The sequence below is a fragment of the Pinus tabuliformis genome, chromosome X (genome assembly GCF_031772625.1).
Source record: "Pinus tabuliformis cultivar Carrire ecotype Pingquan chromosome X, CPIR1, whole genome shotgun sequence".
In the NCBI taxonomy this organism is placed as follows: domain Eukaryota; kingdom Viridiplantae; phylum Streptophyta; class Pinopsida; order Pinales; family Pinaceae; genus Pinus; species Pinus tabuliformis.
The window spans coordinates 1,708,447,918-1,708,464,520 of record NC_142308.1 but is presented as its reverse complement, the minus strand read 5'-3'; the positions used below and the strand labels follow the sequence as shown (position 1 = coordinate 1,708,464,520).

At 37.9% G+C, this 16,603-nt stretch overlaps 2 non-coding genes across 2 annotated transcripts; one reads left to right on the top strand and one right to left on the bottom strand.

The window, feature by feature from the left end:
- Window positions 1-13,863: 13,863 nt before the first annotated feature.
- Window positions 13,864-13,950, top strand: TRNAS-GGA (transfer RNA serine (anticodon GGA)). The gene has a single exon. It is a non-coding gene; the product is annotated as a tRNA-Ser (tRNA).
- Window positions 13,951-15,154: 1,204 nt separating this feature from the next.
- Window positions 15,155-15,227, bottom strand: TRNAT-UGU (transfer RNA threonine (anticodon UGU)). The gene has a single exon. It is a non-coding gene; the product is annotated as a tRNA-Thr (tRNA).
- Window positions 15,228-16,603: the final 1,376 nt, after the last annotated feature.

The window sequence follows — 16,603 nt, the reverse complement described above, 5'->3', positions numbered from 1 at the left end:
CTTCAGCTTCTTATTCTTTTTCCTTGCTTTCTTTAACTCATCAAGAGCACTGATGAGTTCCCCTTCAAGGTCCACTACTCCTTCTTCTTCTTCCTCTTCAGAGTCAATAATACTTTGTTTCTTGGAGTTTGTTCCAAAAGCCATAAGTAAATACTTATCTAAATCATCCTCCAAATAGTTTTCGTTGTCTGACTTTGGTGTTGAGCTATCCTCTTTAGAGTAGAACCCCTTTTTCTTATAGAAATTTTTCTTCTGATGTTTATGATATTTGTTTCCAAATTTTTGATCATCTTCTTTTTCAATCTTTTCTTTGTAAGGCAATTTGGACGAAAAATGTCCAACTCTTCCATAGTCAAAACATTTAAAGGGAAATTTCCCTTTATATTTTCCTTGGCCACACTTTAGTTTCCTAACTAATTGAGTCAACTCCTAATCAGATTCACAGTTGAAGCAGTCTTGATGATATTTGTGCTCCTTGGCCTTTTTGGATACTTTAAATGCCACTTCCTTAGGTTCATACTTCTCTCTTCGTACTTTCATCTCATAGGCTATGAGTTTACCATGCAACTAGTCCATCTTGAGATCCTTTAAATTAGCCAATTCTTCAATAGCTGAGATTTTGGCATTAAATCTCACGAGAAAAGATCTTAAGATTTTCTGAACAATCATCTCTTCCTTGACCTCTTTACTAAGTCCTCTAATCATATTGGTTACTTCATCAAATCTGAGTAAGTATTCTGCTATGTTTTCATCTTCACTCATTTTCAAGCTCTCAAACCTCATTCTAAAGGTTTGAATTTTAGCCAACTTGACGTTTTCATCTCCTTCATGACTCTGATTTAGCTTTACCCGCACATCCTTGGCAGAATTACATTGCATAACCTTTACAAGTTTTGATTGAATAATACCAAAGAGAATGGAATTCTTGGCTTTAGTATTATTTCCATACAATTTTTTACCATTTGCATCAGTGAGATAAATATCAGGGACATTGTAGTCTACTAACACTAAAGTCCAAAAATATACTCTTAGGGACATAAGATACACCTCCATCCTTACCTTTCAAAAGGCATAGTTTGTCCCATCAACGACATGTACTTTGATTGAGTAAGCCTCTTGACTCTCTTTCCTAGACATAATTCGTTATAGATTTACCTTCCAGTGGTTAGAATCTTCCTGAAGGAACCTCACTCTGATACCAATTGTTGGAATAAGGAATTATTGAGAGTGGGGGGGGGGGGTGGCTGAATCAGTAATAACGAGATTCTTTAAAAATTTGACTGAATATTCTTAGTTTCTTTCTCTATTGTCTATTACTTATGAGAGCATTCATTCATAAATAAAGTGAGAAGAAAGTTTAAGAATTCATAGGTTCTTACAATCTATCACATGAGCAGCACACACATATTGAAACCGATGTTTTCACGTGGAAACCCAGAGGGAAAACACCACCAATTTTTTGTCGTTTATGATGTTAATCAAGCACCTACTTAATTACACCAGTTTGTTTGTGAGAATGCAATCACAGGAGGCATTGACCCCCTTAGCTTAGAAAGCACCAACTTTCCAAGAGGCACCAACCTCTTTTGAATGTAGGTTACAACCTATTCTTTCCAATGTTCTACTATTTCATACGATTTTCAAACTGAAAAAAAAGGCATATACAATTACAGATAAAATACCAATCTGTTTGGTTGCAGAAAAAAATTCTGCTCTCAGTCCTCTACTGTTCCACAAACTCCCTTGGCCTCATATAATGAAACTTTATCCTTTGCTTAGAAAAACATATTCTCAACCCTCTTCTTTCTCATACATAGGTTCTCTGCAACTCACCTTTCAGCTCTACTCATGCACTCGTTTCACAACACACTCTCTGCTCTCGCTGCTCAACACTTCAACAATATAGACTTCCCCCCTTTTCTTGATGGAGATCGATGGTTTTGATCATCTGATGCACACTGCACAATGTTGTCTCTACTAACTATTTCCACACTTCCCAAGTGTACCTCTATATGTCTCCTCCTACTATTGTTGCGTCTGATGGATGAACTCTGTTATTGCATTAAACATAAGAATGGGCTTTCGAGTTCTTCACTGACTCCCTATGTAAACCTCCATACTGAGAATTTAATCTTCAGTAAACCTGCACACTCTACCATGAATTCCCATGCTTATTCATTGCTCCATAGAGATTGCAATTACTAAGGAATGGCCACTTTTTTCCTTATTTAAATCTACAAGATGTGCATAGGAAGTAGACGATGGCTTTCTTCATCTCATCAGATATTCACTATGGACCATTGTCCTCGTTGCCTTGTCTTAACACTTTCTGCATATGCCATTGACTCCATCAACCAACTCCACTAATTTGCATTTAATATCTCACTTCCAACCCATCCATTCTTTTAATTCTATGTACTGTTATATCAGAGCCACAACATATCGTAACTCATATAAGATGAACATTACAATATCACACAGTTCCGATATCTTTAGCCCCTTGGCACTTATCTCCCTGAACATTTTCTTTCTCATAAGACTGGGCCTGTGATCATTGGCTTAGTTTACCACTGTAGCATTATATCAGAGCTCCTTCATATTGCAACTTTTGCAAAGTCCCATTTTCAGCTCCCTCTGTTTATCCCTTTGCTCCTTTTGTCTCCACACGACCATGCGCTAAATAATATAAGAGCTCCCTTTTATCTTAACCTTTTTAGGAGCCTTTTTCTTATGAGTTACGAGGTCCTCAACCTACGATATGCTGAACTTTGAGATAAATTCATACTTTCATCATTCCTCCATATGTCGCCTCCTAAGTGGTGATAAATGTCACCCTGATTTACTCCATTGGGCCACCCAAAATACCAAAACAATTTGCCACATGTACACCATATTGCGACACCACGCTGACATCAGTTGCCAGTTCAACTCTAAGGACCAATCACTTGCCGCCATGTGTCCTATTAGAGGGGAGAGAAGGGTTCCTGTCATGATCCAAATCTTGGGGGGAGGCCCCCAAGATCTAAACAACTGAAATGGATCTTTGGGGGGGAGGCCGCCAAGATTTGAAAATTTTAAATGCCATAAGAAACTAGGAGAATACACAATAACAAAACCACAAAGACTTTTTTTATTAAAATAGATAATAATTGTAAAGGCTACATTGTGGTGGAAAATCTGTCCTTTTACAAAATGCGACTTGTTACTTATAGCCTTTTTCGGTTACAATACCATAGGTAAATTCCATGGGTGGGTGAATACCATGGGTGAATGAATACCATGGGTGAATGAATACCATGGGTTGATTTCACATACAATACCATGGGAAAATACCATGGGTTAATGAATACCATGGGTGGATGGCACTTACAATACCATGGGTGGATGAATACCATGGGTAAATTCCATTTTCCATTCAGATCATTCCTCCCTCCTTAAGAAGAAATGGTCCCTATTGTGTGAATTTCCATCCTGAGAAGCCTGTGTTGAATATGAAGAGCCACCAAAGAGAAGGGATTTGTGTGGTTAACCCATAACTGTAATAAACGAAGATCCGAGGATAGAGATACCCTGTAATACTTGTGACCAACTGTGATACTGATAGTGTGCGGCCTAGCAAATCGACTTCGATGAAGTGTTTGTTTGTGGATGACCCATAACCATGAAAAATGAAGATATGAGGATAGAGATACCATGTAATGCTTGTGACCAACTGTGATACTAACAGTGTGCGACCTAGCAAATGGACTTCAATGACAAGGATTTTGTGCGGTTGACCCATAAGCTGATGCTGACTATTGATGAAGTGACAAGTTCCTACATAGCTTGGGGTGGGAGGGCATGTCTCCAAATAACCCAAGTCAAATTCTACTATGATGAAATTGATGAATGTGAAGCAGGTGCCTACTAAAGCAGGGTGGGAGGGCACGTCTCCAAAGGGAACCCTCTTTGAATGCTGCTCCCGATTTAAAATGGACATAACTCAGTCAATATAACTCAAAATATTTATTATAACCTACTTTTGGAAACAAAATAACCATTCTGCATCTTTCCATGTGTTTGAAATCCCTATCTAGACACTTTGGAAACTCAGATTTGCGCTATAACTTCTCCGCCATCACAAAAGTTCTGAAAAAATAGCTGATTTTAAATCAACGATATCTCCCTCATCCGAACTCCGATTCGACCAATATTTTTTTTTGAAATTGGGTGATTTTTTGAGAGGAGCTTAGATATATAATAATTTTTATGAAATTATACACAAAAACTCCAAAAAATGATAGGAGAGCCACCGTACACGAATTATCGTCAGAACAAGTTTTGCAATATAGTTGATTTTAAATCATTGATATCTTCTTCATCTGGACTCCGATTTAGCCACTTATTTTTTGAATTTGGGTATTTTTTCGCAACGAATCCATATATGTTGTGTTTTTTTGTAAATTTTGCACCAAATATTTTTAAATATGATCTACAAACTCGCCACCCAAAAAATTCCTGCAAAAAAAAATCCCACGTGATTCCATACAAAGATGACGAATATTTGAATCGTTATATTGTTACAAATAAGCCTAGGATTTTCTACTGATGCGTCTAACATCTCGTCCCAATATGGTGCCAATCCAAAAATTAATTTATCTCTTATTCTGGATTGACAATAGTGTATTATGTCGATATAATTTGTCCATTCACAATAGAAATAGATATCTTAGGTTCATCGTTTATCAGTCATTCTATCGAATCATGATAATTCTGCCGATGGATCATTTATTCATAACCTGGATTACTTTATTCTGGAATGGTGGATCGAAGCTCTACATATTTCGATATGAACTGATGAGTGAAAAGACTTTATACATGTAGGGTCTATTATCTAGAATATCACTATTCATTATGGTGATGAAACATCTTTTTCCTTTTCTATAAATAGGACCACAGCCCGGATCACATTATATATATATTCATTAGTTCCGAGTTTTCTCTAGGATTCATAACTATTGATATGGTTGAATCACTTACACATTATGATCAATAAGGAGAATTTACAATGCAAGATCTAAAGACCTATCTTTCCATAGCGCCTGTGTTAGCTATTTCATGCGTCAGTTTTTTAGCTGGCCTATTGATAGAAATCAATCATTTTTTTCCAGATGCTCTTATTCTTTCCTTTTTTTAATTTTTTCCTCCCCTTAAAGCCAAGGGAAAAAAGATTGTGCTAGATTGACTTCTCCTACCTCTTGGAGAAATTAGTGCATTCAACCCCGAAAAGGATCTAAGTTTAGGACTGGAAGGGGGTAGAATTCAAGTAGAAATATCGATCTAAAGATTCTTTCCACATTCAATTTTGTAAGTAAAACTGAAAACTCACTCCTGATCAATCATTTTTTTACTTTCAAATGTTTCACCGTAGGATCTCCGGCTATCAACTTCTATCCCTTTTTCCCTTTTTCTTTTTGAGGTCGAAAAGCAAAACCCAATATTCAAAGTAAGTTTATGGCCAAGAGCAGAGATATAAGAGTAACAATTACTTTGGAGTGCACTAGTTGTACCCAAGATAGTGTTTATAAAAGATTCCCGGGGATTTCTAGATATACAACTCGAAAAAATCGACGCAATACACCTATTCGATTGGAATCAAATAAATTTTGTCCCTATTGTTACAAGCATACCATTCATGGAGAGATAAAAAAAGAGATTACACGTACTACTCCTACCCATGGATAGGAATAAATCACATATATGAAAAGAAATGGTATTTCAACAAGATCTTTAATGGAACAATATTTTAAAAAGATTTGGAATAAATAGTATTCAAAAGGTTCATGAAACAAACTATGGATAAACCCAAGCGATCTTTTTGTAGACATTTGAAACCAATTCGCAGACGTTTGAAACCAACAGTATCTCTCTCCACTACAATCTTTACTTCCTTTACTTCTGGTTCCGGTGAACAAATGGTCATTGAATTCTCCCGTTTTCGGACGGGACTTAAATAATAAGAAACCGGCCAATAGCAATTAGTGAACTTACGAGAGATATATCTCAACTCAGAGAAAGATTTCGGCGAAAATCACATGGAATGTCATTTGTCGACGCGTTTCGAACCAACTAGTGTGGTTCATCGTCAGGACAACTTGTCCTGACGATGAACCACACTAGTTGGTTCGAAACGCGTCGACAAATGACATTCCATGTGATTTTCGCCGAAATCTTTCTCTCACTTGATATGGATCACAGAAGCCTAAACTCTATTATATCTCAACTCGTTTCTCCCTTTACTTTCTAGTTTATGACTGGAGCGACTATGATACAGGAGTCAATCTGAGGCAGGTGTTCAATTTTATTATGACATATCATTGAGGTGCTCAATGGACTGTGGGCTTTTATCATGCAAAAAAGCCTTTTTTTTGTAATTTTAAAAGCAACGGTGATTATTACACTGTTTCTAGATGGATAAATAAATATATCTATATATATATATATATATATATATATATATATATATATATTTATTTATTTATTTATTTATCCATCTATTGATACTCCTCCGTATGTCCCATATAAAAGGCCATCCATTACAAATCGTTATTCATGGATCATTAATGAAAAACATCTCCGGATGGATTTTACCCCTATTAAGAAGATCCATCAACAATCCAGAATCATAAAAGGTATTCTTTTTGTATTGTAAATATATTCCTATAAGATGTCGACGAAATAGAATCAATTTTTGGGAATATTCTGGAAAAATCCCATTGATTTCGAGTCAGATATTCAATAATGAAAACGATTTCCTAATAATAGAAACTCTCATTCTCCAAAGCGTCCTTTAATATTTAACCAATTTTGTGCTTCGATGTAATTTCCCGGAGCAAGTGCTATAGCTTGTTCCCAATACTCAGCAGCTTGATCGAACCAAGCCTCCGCAGTTTTAGGATCTCCCTATCGAATGGCCTTCTCTCCTCGGTCGGGATAGGTAAACTTGGAAAAGTTTTCTTCCCTCAGAACAATACTTGAGAGTTTCCTACCTCATACGGCTCAATCCACTATTCTTTAGTCCTCTACCAAAATTTCCAAAGAATTGGAGATGATTCATTGGGATTTCATATTAACCAAAGGACCAAAAAAAGTCAATGACATGAGTTTCTGATTTCACTTCCAATCAATTCAATGATTAGGTTCTATATTTTCTCCTACCCTCAAAAAGATGAAGTATATCTCTTTCTATACATCAGATTGATTGTCCAAATCAAAGTATTTTTGCAAGGTAACTATCTTAGTTCCGTATAGAATTTTTGGAGAGTACTCTTTGGATGGAGTACTTCACATGTTTAGGATCTGATGCTACACCGCTGCTCAATAGCTTAGTAGATCAACTCTATTACATAAGTTGATTCCTGATTCTTGTCAATGAGCAGATTTGATCATATCATCCCAAACCTTCTTTCAATAATTGATCTTTATGGTGCTTCCATCGTCAATTGAATTTATTATCCATGGAATATTTAGGCTCTATCTATTCATATTCGGGCTCCTATGAGAGATGCTTTTTTTTGCTACAGCTGATAAAAACCGTTACTTGGGATGGTGCATATGTAGAAAGCCTTTTCTTTTGTCCTTACTCGTAGTAGTTATTAAATAAGTTATTCTATGGTACAGATAGTCGCACGTAATGACAGATCAAGGCTATATTATTAAGAGCTTCTGGTAAGGATGGGTTCCATTCTAATGCTTGGAAATAATATTCCAAAGCCTTCGTATGTTCCCCATTACTTGTATGCACAAGACCTATATTATATAGTATATAACTTCTATCATAAGGATCAGTTTCTAGTCACGTAGCTTCATAATAATTTTGTAAAGCTTCCGCATATTCCCCTTCCGATTGAGTTGACATTCGTTACGGTCGTTCATTCCATTGAAATGATCTCCGCTTCAAAACTGTACATGAGATTCACACCTCATACGGCTCCTCCTTTCTGTTGGCACCTAAATCTGCCTCAGGCTGAAGGAAGGCAAAATTCAGGGTAACCACAAACCACGCTCAGTCTAGTAGCTAGCCCTACCAGAACAGGAGAGGGCTCCCTCCGTGTCATGCTTAGTGAATAGATAAACAATATGGTCTGAGATGACTTATAGTGAAATATTGATCTTAGGCTAGTAAGTGAATATGGATACAAAAAGTGATTTTTATGAATGACTGTGTTTCTGGGATGATATGGGACCAATGGACCGCAATGAACAGAGAATTTAATACAAAAGTACAGATTACTTCGTGAGGCAAGGTAGGTGGAAAGTGTAGCAATTTAGTTTGAAATAACACGGAATGGAGAGATTGTTTAGGAGAGTGAAAAGGGCATAGGAACATGAATCCTTTTCAACAGAAGAAGAACACTGAACATGAAATTTTCCCACAGGCAGAGCAATAAAATTGAATTCTACCTTATCTAACTCAGAAAATTTCACTGGAAATGAACATGAATTGAATTATGAAACATAACAAAATACATATGAAAACATAAGAGACACATTTTCTACACTCACAACCACATGAATCTCATGAAATAGAGCCGCTGCCTTTCATTAATTCTCTGTCAAAAATATACAGTGAAGAAGCAGAGTTTCTTTCCCACAGTCTCCCAGAAGTTACAAGCCAACCAACCTTTTGCAAATAGCTTACATAAAATATATAGAATGTGCCATGAAGAGATATAACACCCAAGGGTTGGGGAGTTACTCGAATCATTACAAAATGGAGATGAAGAGCCAACCATCAGCTACAGGTGCAGTGCTACAAACATGACATTTGGCTTGGGTGACCGTTTGCCTTCCTTCACCACTTGGATAGAAGCCAATATAGAGAGAAAATGCTTTAAATGCTACCTTTGGTGCCAGAAAACCTAAGTGTAGATGAGCGGGCCCACTTGGAAAAGTCGCGAATCGAAATTTCGCGAAACGGAAGCAAATTTGGCAATTTTTCCTCTGTGCGCCACGCTACTTTGGGGCTTGTTTTGGGGCACTTGCAAGTGTCCAAAATGTGCCCAAGTGGGCTTTTTTTAAATCTTGTGCTGTCTACTTTCTAACCCAACTGGAATTTCTGAATTTGGTGCTCCTTTTCCCCTCCAAATCTTCATTCTCCCAAGACTGCTTCCTGTGTGTCAAAAAAGGGGCAGAGAGGCCATTTTTTTTGGGTGTTTTTGACCTCTTGGAGACTCATATATTGCCAAAATTTCTTGTCCGAGCACTCGTAGTCGTGATTTTCCATGCTGAATCCAAAATGCAAACTATTCCTCATTTGGAGCTCTTGATTTTTAGCGTCGCGCCGCACAGGGAGAAAAAAACCTGTGTTTTGCCCAAAAATTTGTCATGTGACCAAAATTTCCCCAAATTCCTTGAAATTTGGGTTGGAGGTTCTCTATGGAGTGCTATGCTGTGTCAAAGAAGCCTCAGCCAAGATTCGAAGTCGATCTTGCTCTTTTGCCTCTTTTGCCTCTCTTGTTGCTCTGCTCAATTTTGCCTTCAAACTCCTTATTTGTGCCTTGTATACCTTGTTCCGCGCCATGTAGTGATAAGCCATGTGCCTCAGCAATGCATTGTCTCTATCGGCCTTATTTAGAATTCTATCCAGGTGCATGTTAACTCTCTCGAGAGCAGACTCACGATCATCATTAATCTGTTGCTCCAATGAAGTGAGCTCAATCCTCCTATGTTGGGCAGCTTGGCGATTCTCACAGATGTTTTGCAGCTCCATGATCACATGCTGGTCTTCAAGCTATTTGTTCCTCTGCTCCAAATACCTGATGTTCCATTTGGCCATCTCCAACTTGAGTGACAAGGCTTGAATCTCTGTTTCTTGCTCCTGGATGGTCCTCCTATGTTTGGCACTCTCCGAATCTGTATCTGTCTCATCATCATGAAGGAGAACGAATTCGGTCTCTCGTTCACCTGATGGCTCACTTGAAGGCCCCTCATCATGCACTGGCTCCTTACCTCTGTCCTGTTCCTGTGTCGTCGATGTAGGAAGCGAGGCCCCTTCCACCCCGGGTGGAGATAACACTCGCTTTGCTGCTGCAAACAAACGTTTGGTGCCTTTCTGATATGTGATGAAAACCAACACACTAGCAGTCTCATGGTGCTCATACCGATGAGAAGGTCCACCTATCTCATGCTCTGCCTCTGATACTACCTGTGGAGCGCTGAAGAAGTCACGGGAGATGAAGTCCTCCCAAGAAATGCCCTGCAATCCCAACTGATGATCCACCAAAATCCGGATAAGAGCAAAGTGATAAACACTGTTAAGCTGCTGCTGAGGGGTCTTATGCTGCATGAAATTTTTCAACCTCTCTATGTTCCCGCAAATTAAAAATGGGAGGTTCATCATCCACACCCTGATAAAGTGCATGAGCAACCTAATGTGATAGGCATAAAGGCGAGAAAACCTCCCCTCACAACTGAAGTACTTCATGATCCATTTCATGAGCGGAGCATACTCATCTCTCAAAAATCTGAATGGGAAAACTCTCGTGAGCTGACTCAAACAACTTGCCTTAATGTAAGGCTCACAATGATGCCTCTCCACCTTCTTCTTCTTATGCCACCGTTCTCCAACATTTGGTATGCTTGTTGCCACTAATATAGTTTTGGGTGTCAATGTGAAGGTGACCTCGGCCAAGATAGACTGTCCTCCATGTAGGTGAAGTGCAAAAAGACGGGCCAACTCATGATGAACTCTGACATTTTCCACCCTCTGACAAAATTCAAAACATGCTAAGTGCTGGAAACAAGACATAGCAAGAGGGCATGCCTGCAACCCAATGAGGGTGTTTGGGTCATCTCTAACATGTTTTCCACTCCGATGATGTCTCTTGGGGGCCTGTTCTCCTGAAGCTGTATCACTGTGGGTTTCCTCCTCATACTCTGATGAAACCTCGGATGCCATGACTGTTGTTTATAAACTGTATTTAGGCTACCCCTTTGATGATGGTGAAGCTGGGTGTTTTTTTGATATCTGCCACCAAGGGGGACAATGAAACAAGGGAGTATTAGGAGGGGAGTAATGAAATGGGAATAGGGGTTATAAGAGAATTTTGTTTGGGGATATGTAGGGGGTTTTGGGTATTTTGATAGGGTAGGGTTTTAGGGTTTGTATTGAGTAATAGGAGGAGGGGAAATGGAATATGAGTTTGGTATTGTTAGGGTAGTGATAGTAGGAAAAATGGCATAGGGGAATAAGGAACAGGGATGGGGTAGGAAAAATAACCTTGGCAGCAACAACACTGTGGCACAAACCCTAGCAAAATGGTTTTCTTTGGTGTCTTCTTGTGTTTGCTTTATGATAATTTTTTGCATTTAATTATAGGAATAAAACCATCATAATTTTACCAAATTTGATGCACAAGTGAATTTAGGTAGCCTACCTTGCAATTGGAGTGGCTTCACAAAAAATTTGAGTGGATTTGGTAGGTACAGGGCGCTTTATCTCTGTTTGCCGTGCGCAAAGCCCAGTGCACTGCGCTCTGGGTATGCACCGCGCCTGTGGAAAATTTGAACTGCGGGCAGGCTCTGTGTGCGCCGCACCCCTGAGTATATGCGCCTCGCTTCTTCAAACTGCCTCCAACTCCCTCAAACACTCACGATGCACACTCACACCTTTTGCAACGTTTATCCAAGGCTTGGATTAGTAGAATGCCTTTGATTTTGATGAAAACTTGTATATATAGCCTTGGAAGTGATGGATTAAATTTTTTCTTCCTTGAAAACCCATTTTTCTAATGTCATGTTTGGCACTTTTTCATTGACTTTAAAACAACCCTGTTTTTCACTTTTCCTCTGAAATTTTGGCTCAAACGATGACATTTTCGACACTCTTTGCAGGGATTGCATGACAGAGCATTTGGCCACGGAAACCATGACTGCACCTGAAGAAATCAATTGTCGACCCTTTTTGAAAACTTTGTCACAAATAGCATTGTTTGACTTTTCTTCAAAACAGAGTTTTGAAGAACAATCGAAGTTTATCAATATGACGATGAAACCCCGCGAATCATTACTTTGCAAGGACATCACTCTGGCCTGCATGGCTTTACTGGACATATTAAAGACCAAATTGATTAATTCCTAGACCTAATGACCAAAAAATGACCTCTGTCCGTTAACAGACCAGACCTTGACTGTCATGGACTTTAGTGATTATCGACACAAAGACCTAAGCTAGCAGGAGCCAGACATGAGGGGAAATGACTAGCATGACCTTCTCCGTCAGATTATGGCATGCCCCTAGCGAAATGCAGCTAAGTGAATGGATCGGGACACCTAAAAATGAAATGCATAAAGAGTTTTGATCTCTAACGGAGGACTGACCAGACCGACTCTAACACTTTCTTTACAGTAGGTAATATGGGGAGTAATCCATGGAATTGAAAAAAAAAAAAAATATTCTGACCCAATATTATGAATTAACAGGGGCTAGTGTATTTCCAATAAATCTCTAGCCATCCTTCTTGCAAAGATTCCTTTCCAAATACTAAGGATCTTACTACTAGGAATGGAACCTCTAACAATTTCTTTGTTCTTAACGCCCTGTATTCTCCGGGGATTAATCACTTCAACAATCTCCGATGGTTCCATTATAAGGGTATCCAAAGTACAAACGATATGGATGTTTATTGTCCCAACCATTCTCACTACCCTTCAGAAAATGGTAATGCATATGGGCTATAACGAAGCTTTTGTTTTCTCGATTTCCATATGTAGTGCTTTCTCCCCTCATGCACGCCTATCAAATAGGTTCAACTATACAAGCAAGGCATATTGCATAGGTGTAACCTTTCGCTCGGTACTAAAATCCTCAGGAGATGAAAGCATCTAAAGGTGCATTGACTAGGGATACACGACAGAAGGAATTGTTCTATCTCCAGAACTCACCTTCACTGAGTGTAAGTTTTGTTTTACCCAATTTTTATTCCCGAATACCTTACCTTTTCTTTCCCCAAAAAAGAAGAACGGAAAAAATATCAAATCTCACCATCTCTTTAATAGGTAAATGCTTATTTCTCCCCGGAGCCATCGAGATTTTTCGCAATAAGATATCTGCTACAATTCTGAAGGTCTTATCAATAAAATTGTCATTTCTTTGAGATCTAGGCATAGTCAATTACAGATTTGATAATTTCCTTCATTCCCTTACGCAAATGATTCCATGAACGAATTTTTTTCTGGTGCACAATACCATAAAATGGATTTCCTTACAATCGTAAATATATTCTCATTCTATCTATTCCAATCTATTCTTTAAAATGGGAATAGATAGGGAATAAATTGGATAATTGTTAATTAGTAATATGAATAATAATGGAAAAAGGCTCATATTGAAAGAATAATAGATTGGGTAAACTCGGGAAGTCCAGTTCGATTATGATCCGAACAAAGAAAGAGTTAAACGATCGAGCATTGCACAATGAGGATGAAATGCCTACCCAGCAATTGTGTGCTTTATCCATATAGATAAAATAATATTGGGAAAATATAGTCATCATGACACAAGATCATTGCCAGAGAATTAGTTCTTATACAATTGATAAGATGATCACTACAGATCTATATATGATCATAATATGGAATGGATCAGTTAATCTATCTTAAATTATTGATTAGGCAATCCGAATACGTCAGATTAACCGGGATGATTAAGGATTTCCTAAAATAAGAGGAAGTTGGAAAAAATGGGGGGGATTGAATCATTACCTTATTTATTATCTATTTATTTCCGAAATATTGAACTGTTCGTACCCGAACAAAAAGAATTTGTTTTGTAAGGAAGTTGCTATTGACTCATTTTCTTAATTAGAACCAAGAGATCTCATAGGAAAGATGGCCGAGCGGTTCAAGGCATAGCATTGGAACTGCTATGTAGGCTTCTGCTTACCGAGGGTTCGAATCCCTCTCTTTCCGTATCTTCGCCCTACTATCTATTTTCTTCTCATCCATTTTTTTTCCAATCTATTGAATCCCAATAGGACTATTTCCTAATTCCAGGATCAATCTACCTCTATTTGTAATAGAGAAAATAGAGAAAATAGAACGAACATTAGTTCGTGGTATGGGAAAAGTCAAGACTATTTTAAGAAGCAATAAAAAAGAAGTATCGCAGATAACAAGTAACATACAGAAGGATTATAAAATGTCTCCTTCGGGGAAGGGAAAAAGAAGGGAGAAGAACATAATTTCCATATGCCCAACAACCAACCCACCCCTCTTTCATTTCATTCTCGGTTCAAGCTTGACGGGAATAATACTCTACGACCAGCAATTCATTAATCTTCAAATTGATCCATTTACTATCTATTATTTGATTGATGAATCCTTTATATTGTAAGGAATGAAAATTCAAATGATTTGGCAATTTATCCCTCTGGAACAGATCTATATTCTTCTTAATGATAGCTCTCAATCTTTGTTGATCTCTTATAGTAATCACATCTTGAGGTTTGCAAGGGTATCTTGGTATATCTACCATATGGTCATTGACTTGAATATGTCCATGATTCACTAATTGTCTAGCTCCGGGAATAGTGGGAGCCATACCCAATCAAAAAGGAATATTATCCAAACGCATTTCAAGTAATTTCAATAGGACCTCACCCGTTGAGCCTTTGGCTCTTCTAGCAATACGAACATATTTCAGAAATTGTCACTCTGTTAGTCCGTAATGAAAACACAATTTCTGTTTTTCTTCTAGCCGGATACGATATTGAGATATTTTCCTGGAAGAAGGCCGGTTTATAAAATCCTTTCTGTTTTTGGGTCTTTTACTAGTGAGACCTAGTAAAGTTTTCAGAAGACATATTATTTTTAAACGAGGTCCCTGATAATGGGACATAGAAACTCCTTATTCAATTAACAAATAGTGCTAGAAAGAAGAAATAATAGTATAACCCATATGAGTACTACTGGAATTATTTTATATGGAAAACGAAGATCTTTCTCCAATTTGTTATTGATCCTAATAGCTCCAATCATTTCATTCATCCCGTTCCTAGTTGGGATTAAATGATCATGGCATGACAGACTCGACGAATGATCATAAGAGTATTCTCCATTCCATCTTGGTCCTACCAAAACTTTGTGGATTATGGAAATGAGAGGAACGGAAAAGAGCCAGCTATCGGGATTGAACCGATGACCATCGCATTACAAGTGCGATGCTCTAACCTTTGAGCTAAGTAGGCTCGATGGAATATCATTCCCCATTTCATTGGGGTGAGATCCATAGATTCCTTTGGAATCCTAACGATTATAGCGCGAATCAGATTCAATGACGCAATCCAGATTACGATTACAATGGAACATTGTTTGAATGTAGATTCTTTCAAGGGAAAGAAAGGAGAAGTAAGGGTCAATTGATATCGATCGTTTTACTCACTCTTCCAAATCGACTAGGGGAGGATAATAACATTGCATTTCAAATGGATAAATAATATAATGATTCCCAGTCATATTCGATTGGGGTAGAGATAGAGATGGGGAGAGAAGGGGAGAGAAGGGGAGTAGGGGAGGATATTTCTCCCACCCAATATTGAGCAAATATCCAATGAATAATGCTGATGGATATTACATAATAGGATTAGATCAAGGTATGATCTTGTTCTTCGAGAAGGGGATATGGCGGAATTGGTAGACGCTACAGACTTGATCGAATTGAGCCTTGGTATGGAAACCTACCAAGTGATAGCTTCCAAACCCAGGGAACCCTGGGATATTTTGAATGGGTAATCCTGAGTGAAATCCAGTGCATGAAGACAATGTTTCTTGTCCTAAGATAGGAAGGGGATAGGTGCAGAGACTCAATGGAAGCTATTCTAACGAATGAATTTCATTTGGTCCAATACTGTAGTTATAGAATGATCTATTTACACCTCAAAAATGGAGAGAGATGTTATATAACATTAGACAAAACTAGCGATCAGAACTTGAATCGTTCCAAGCATTTTATTCATAAGATAGAAGCCAGATTCTAGCTGAAGTACTGATTTGACATTAAGTAATCCAATTATGAACTTATCTACTCTAGATGGAGAATTGAATTCTTTTCTGGAATAAATGGTTGGACGAGGATAAAGATAGAGTCCAATTCTACATGTCAATGTCAACAACAATGCAAATTGTAGTAGGAGGAAAATTCGTTGGCTTTATAGACCATGAGGGTTCAAGTCCTATCCCCACCCAGGTTTGTTCCCGAACGGACTAATCTATCTTCTCCAATTCCATTGGTTCAAATCCATTCTAATTTCTCGATTCCTTTACCTCGCTATTTTTTTTTCATGAAGAGAAGAAATTAGAACATGAATCTTTTCATCCATCTTATGACAAGTTGAGTTGTTTGTTAATAAGTTGATCATATGATCAATTGATTTTGTGATATATGATCTACATAGATTAGATCATTTTTAAATTATTCAATTGCAGTCCATTTTTATCATATTAGTGACTTCCAGATTGAAAATAATAAAGATCATTCTAAAAACTAGTAAAAATACATTTTTATTTCTTTTAAGTTGACACAAGTTAAAACCCTGTACCAGGATGATCCACAGGGAAGAGCCAG